Source organism: Oryzias melastigma, unplaced genomic scaffold (genome assembly GCF_002922805.2).
Source record: "Oryzias melastigma strain HK-1 unplaced genomic scaffold, ASM292280v2 sc00314, whole genome shotgun sequence".
Classification (NCBI taxonomy): domain Eukaryota; kingdom Metazoa; phylum Chordata; class Actinopteri; order Beloniformes; family Adrianichthyidae; genus Oryzias; species Oryzias melastigma.
The window spans coordinates 22979-29457 of NW_023416921.1; the positions used below are offsets into that span (position 1 = coordinate 22979).

Sequence of the window (6479 nt, forward strand, 5' to 3'; positions counted from 1 at the left end):
GGTCAACTTGGGGATCCTTCCAGGTGGTCATAAAGGCAGTAAAGGTCATAATTGTAGACATTTTTCTCCTAAAGGAAACAGAAACACATAGACATTAACACCATCATGTCTATAACCAGAGAAAAGACGAGCAGAATGACTAATGACATGTCTGTGCAGCTTTCCTCACAGCTATTAGACAAACATTCCAATCTGAAATAAAAAGAAATACTCTTCAAATCTTGTGTCACATGATATTTTCTTTACAGTATTTTGGACTAACAATACTTACAGAGGATTCCATCCACTGTGTCATATTCAGGATCCTAAAGTCTTCACAGGTTGAGCAGATATCATCCTCCTTCACTATGAGCTCTCCTGGAGGACGGTTTTGGTCCAGGACATATTCCATCTAAAAACAGAGAATTTCATGGGTTTATCGTATTTATCATAGAGAAAATAATTTAAAATTAGATTAAATGGTAATTAAAAACTAAAGGAAATGTTATTTCTCCTGCCTCAGCAATTATGAAACCATCAACAACTTTAACATTTACTGTGACAGTACAGAAATGTGTCTGTAGAACTTTTAGATTTTACACAACTACAACATTTTTACAAACATGTTTTCATTTGCTCTTGATTCACAACTATTTCAATCATTAAATATTAAAAAACACAATTTTAATCCTCATTTCTTCTTATGTCCTCCATGATCATCAGGAAAATTCTACAAGTAAATACTAAAACATACAAAACACGTTTTGGGGTCTTCATGTAAACAAATATGATAACGTTGTATTTATGAAATGTATGAACTGTTTAAATTAGCAACGAAGCACAAATATCAAGGATTGAAGCTAAGTTGTATTTACCTTTATGTTTGTAACTGCAGTCATCCTTTGAACGAGGTGGAGTAACTCTGTTGAAGGACTGATCCGTTCATGGAATAGTAGCAACTGTGGCGATCAGCTGTTATTGTCGGATCTCTGTTTCGGATACCCGATCACTCAACTGTCGGAAATCAAATCCAGCTGACGCAAATCAAATCCAAAACTCTCCACCGTCGCAAATGTTGGCGGCAAAGAGGAAGTGACGTAATACACATGCGCGCGATTAGGGCGTGGTTAGGGAAAGGGGATCGGGGACTGACATTGTCCACTGATCCCCACCCAGATTGGGTCCTTAGGCAAGACCCTTGACGCTGCTTCCTAACTGGGTCCCTGTGCCCCTCAAGTACAGGGTTGTGTCAGGAAGGACATCTGGCGTTAAAACTCTGTCAAATCACTGATGCCAAACAATGGGTGCTGTTACGCTGTGGTGGCCCCGAAAGTGCTACTTGAAGTACTAAGGAAGTCGTTAAAGGAACGGTGAAGTAGTAAATTAAAACACAGAAATTACTTCTACCCAAACTCAGCCAAATGATTAAAAAGTTGCACTTTTCATAGTATTTCAGTTGTACTTTTCTCAAAAAGTATACAGTAAAAATGGTTCACATTCTCAGTACTAGTACCCCATGAAGTACCAAGCAGGTCTGTAAAGGAATGGTGAAGTACTAAATTGAAACACAGGAATTAGTCCCACCCAAAGTCAGCCAAATGATTAAAAAGTTGCACTTTTCATAGTATTCAGATGTTCTTTTCTCAAAAAGTATACAGTAAAAATGTTTCATACTCTCAGTAATAGTACTCCATGAAGTATTAAGGAGGTCTGTAAAGGAATGGTGAAGTACTAAATTGAAACTCAGGATTTAGTCCCACCCAAAGTCAACCAAATGATGTAAAGATTAGACCTTTTATGGTATTTCTGATCTTTTCTAAAAACTATACAGGAAAAATGTTTTATATTTCCAGGAGAAAGTTTCTATTAAGGACTAAGGAGGTCTGTGACGGATTTATAATGTAATACATTGATGATTGGGATTAATTCACAGCCAAAATTAACCCATTTTATTTCAGTAACACAAGAGATTTTGAGATTGATTGAAAAAAAGTAATGCACAGTTTTTTTCTAATAAATATCATATGCATAAAAAGTAATGTGATTGCATTTATGAGGAGTAAAAATATCATGTTTTCTAAGGAGTCTCCAGGATTTTCCAGCGAGCACGGACATGCTGCCGTAAGTCTTGTATGAAACTCGCAGGAAAAAAATCCAATGAGGGCTGATTTGACCACGGAAAAACGAACAGCGGCTCACTTGACCGCAGTGATCATCTGCTAGTCTCACAATCACAGCCACGTTGTCTTTACGTTCAACACGTATTCACTCGTTTACGACACTTTAGCTAAAGAGGAATGTTCAGAACCGAACCACGTGTCGCTAAATGTCTTTAGGAACTTGACAAACTTCTGAACAAAACTCTGCCTTCTTATCAACACAAGCTAACACAGCTAACCTGCTAGCGCGGTCTTGTTCTGTTTACTTCCGGGTCACGATAGGAACGGCAGACAAAAATAATTTAAAAAGTAATAGTCGGTCAACAAATGCGACAAATGAAAATAAAATAAAAATGTTAACAGTTATTTAACGTTTTAAATAGACTGGATTTTAGTTTTGAATTATTTTTGTATGACGTTTCCATTGTGACCCGGAAGTAAGCAGCACGAGGCCGCGCTAGCATGCTAGCTCGTGTTCAGACGACGGCGGTGTTTTGTTTGGACGTTCGTGAGGTTTCTACAGAGATTTACCGATTCGTGGTTCGATTCCGAACAATAATCTTTAGCTAAAGTGTCGTAAATGAGTGAATACGTGTTGAACGTAAAGACAACGTGGCTGTGATTGTGAGACTAGCAGATGATCGGAGCTGCTGCTGTTCAGAGGACTTTGGTGTTTGTTGGAGCTGAAGATCTTCTGCAGCTGCAGGAACCATGTCTTCCCTTCAGTCTCTGAGAGAGTTGATCAGCGACCGACTCGCTGCTGCTGCTGAAGAAATCTTCAGACTCTGTGAAGGAACCATCGTCAAGTACGAGCAGGAGCTCTGTCGTCAGCGCAGACTGCTGGATATCTGCTGGAAACCACAGCTTCAGCTCCACCACATAGGTATGTTCACTTCTTCATCTTCACAACATTCAGATTCAGGTTCTAGTGGACCCATGACTGTTTCTGGAACTGGTCCAAAACTCTACGGTCCTCATCATCTCCAGAACCCATAGACCGTTTATAATCAACTGGACAAAGCAAGGTGTTGACGTCACCCATGGGATTTTTATTTTTTACTTCTCTACCTTTTATTTGCAAAATTAAAAATTACAAATCTTTTATTTTTTCCTTTGAAACATTGAAATCCAAAACAAAAGGCTGTATACCATCTTACAAATAGAAAACTAGAACAAAATCCAAGCAGCAGATAAAAAAGTTTAGATTTATGTAAAAATAATTGTAATATGTAAAATAAACATACTATTTAAAGTTCTAAGTAACAATAAATAAACTATGAATATTTAAATACAATTAAAGAGTAAAAGAAGCAATCCAGGTAAAACAATGGAAAATTTAAGTTTTGTAGCTTCTTATCGTGTATTTTTGTAGGAATTTATAAAAAAGCGTAATATAATTTTCTCTTTCAGAAAACGACATGGTAAAACTTTATAATGAGATTCCTTAACAAGCTTTCTTAATACAATAATAAGCAGTATTAATGTTCTCATAAGGTGTTAGTAAGACATTTATTGGTGTAATAAACCTAATAAGGCTTATTAAATTCCTAAGTTAACACATTTACAAGCATTATTAATGTGTTAATATGATGTTTATTGTTACATTTATTTCCATCGTATACATGGAACAAATTGTCAGTAAGTGTTAACAAGCTTAATAAGAATCATTAACTAAACTTGTTGTCAGATCAATAAGCCTTTATTAATGTGTACAGTTCTTGTAAGACATTTAAATGGTAAATGGTAAATGGCGTATACTTGTATAGCGCTTTCTACCCTCCTTCGAGGGCCCAAAGCGCTTCACAGTCACAGACCCATTCACCCATTCACGCACACATTCACACACTGGTGGTGGCTCCGCTGCCGAACACTGGCGCCAACTTCCCACCAGAGGCAATTCGGGGTTCAGTGTCTTGCCCAAGGACACTTCGACACATGGGCGGGCAAGGCGGAGTCGAACCCGCTCACTTCTGATCAGGAGTCGACCGCCCTACTGCTACACCACGGCCGCCCATCAATTTAATATAATTTAATATAATTATTGATGTCTCGCATTGACTTATGTGTGAATAAGCTTAATAAGAATCCTTAATAAACTTTGTTAACAGATGAGCAAGCATTAATAATGTGTTAAATGCTAGTAAAACATTTATAAGCATTATAGGTGTCTTGCAAATACCTGATAGTGTTAATGAGAATATTGACTACTAAAGTCAGACCATTGTCTACAAAGATCATATTAGTAAACTGGTAGTAAGCCTTATAAATGTGTTAATAGTCTTTGTTAACCATTTATTGAATGTTTTGCAGCATCTTATCTAAAGTGTGGAGTGTTTTACCATAAACAAGAATAAAGCATAAAAAATGTAAAATGAAACTTTTTTATATACAATTGAAACGGAAATATTTATAAACATTCTGTAACAATAAAAACATCTGCAAATGTTTAAAGATTTTGTAAAATCACTTTCAAGCTTTAAATAACATTTTCAACAAGTGAGAAAAACTTGGGAACTAAAAAAACTTGGAAACTTTTTCGTTAAGTCAGCCTGTTCGTCTCTTTCAAAGCACAAGTATGAAAGCTGCAACAGAGGAGATTTTTCAGTGAGGTAAAGAGAGGGAAAACATGTTCCAGAAAAAAACAAAACAAAAAAAAACGCACGTGCCACAAGAAGCCACCACCTCATTTGTCGTCTACTTGTCTCTGTAGCGGTTAGCTTTAGCTGATGAAGCAGCAGGACATGCAGCCATTTTCAAATGTTCCAGACAGAACTGGAGGATAAAGGTTCTGGTTTTTACAGCAGCAACAGAACGTTTAATAAAAGTGTTGATTTGAAGACAGCGCTGTTGTTACACACTGACGCTAGCATGATGCTATGATACTAGCTGTTAATGCTAATGAACTGTCCTGTTTATTCATTATAAATGTAAATACAATTGGTTCAAAGTTGGAAAAGGTTTTGACGGAGCGGACTTTAAGACGAGGCTTTAAATACAACAAAATTAATTTATAGAAGATGTATAAAAACTGTATTTTATAAATATAACAACAGGCATGAATCCACTTTTTATTAACTTTATTGGTAGTCTCTTTGTAGCATTAGAGAGCTGCATCTTTACTGTCAGTGATACCATGGCAATAATTCAAATATTGAAATGTTTTTAAGTTGTTTTTGTTATGATTTAATATAAAAATGAATCATTTGAACTAGGGCTGGGGGATATGACGCTAAAAAACTGTCGTACGATCTCCAAAGCTGACGATCTGTCATTTTTAAGAGATCGTTTTATCACGATCTTCTATGAAAAGCTGCAAGAGCGAGAAGGCAAAAGCTTGTTGACAGCTGTGACTTTAAATCCGAGCTGCTACTCCTCCTCCTCCCCGGTGTGTTTTTCCTGTTTGGAAGTCACGTGACATACGACGGGACAGAGTCTCGTGCGCCGTCATTATGGATCGAGTCTTCTCGAGTAATGAATGACGGAGGTCCGAAAAAGTAACAAAAGGAGACGCAGTGTTTTACAATCGACTTCAAAAACCTCGACAACAAAATAATCCGATGGAGAGGAATCATCACAGGACAGGAATCGCATTTTAATAGAGAGAAATCAGGCTGGGAACCGTGAACTGTGTGCTAAAGTTTAGGCTAAAATGGGTGCTAGCAACTCGTGACAGACATGCTAGTTTGGTTCTTCGATGTATGTTTTTATTAATGTTTCGTGTTTTTAAACATAGCGGATGTTAATCGCACATATTCACGTTCAACCTGCACAAAAACTGATGGTAATTCAGGTAGGAAACTAGGGCTGGGCGATATGGGAACTTTCATATTGCGATATCGTTTTTTTCATTTTGTGCGATAACGATATTAAAAACAATATAAATCAAATAATGAAATAATCAAAGTAATCTTTATTGCAAACAGCTTTAGGACTTCAGATTTTTACACCTTAACTTTGCCCCCCCCCCATTAAATCTTAGTTAGTTTAAATTAAACTTTCATTATTTTTTTGTAGTAACTGTAGTATTGAAACTTTCTGTGAGGAACATTTAAATATTTCTAATAAATATTGTACATATACATAATGTACACAATAGTTAAACCATAACGGTGGTATGTTTTCAATAGGCTGTACAGAATTTCTGATTTATTTTAATCTGACTGCAGCACATACAAGATCCTTTCAAATTAAAATTAAGTCTTAAAAACATTGTTCTAAAGCAGCAAATATATTGCAGTTTTATTTATATATATTTTTCTAATTTCTTCTGAACATAAACTACAGGTACTGCTGTGCAGCAGAAGATAATAAAATGTAAACTTAAAATAAACAGTTCTGATA

General features: G+C 36.2%; 1 protein-coding gene and 1 long non-coding RNA gene across 2 annotated transcripts in view; one reads left to right on the top strand and one right to left on the bottom strand.

The window, feature by feature from the left end:
* LOC112142187 lies at window positions 1-1135 on the bottom strand. The gene is made up of 3 exons (XR_002918544.1): window positions 855-1135; window positions 272-391; window positions 1-68 (listed from the first exon to the last, which is right to left on the bottom strand). It is a non-coding gene; the product is annotated as an uncharacterized LOC112142187 (long non-coding RNA).
* Window positions 1136-2970: 1835 nt separating this feature from the next.
* LOC112142185 (gastrula zinc finger protein XlCGF8.2DB-like) overlaps window positions 2971-6479 on the top strand; it is a 14746-nt gene continuing 11237 nt past the window's right edge. Inside the window, exon 1 of the mRNA XM_024265431.1 lies at window positions 2971-3021. The gene's annotated coding sequence lies outside the window, so the exon portion shown is untranslated. The remainder of the gene's footprint in view (window positions 3022-6479) is intronic.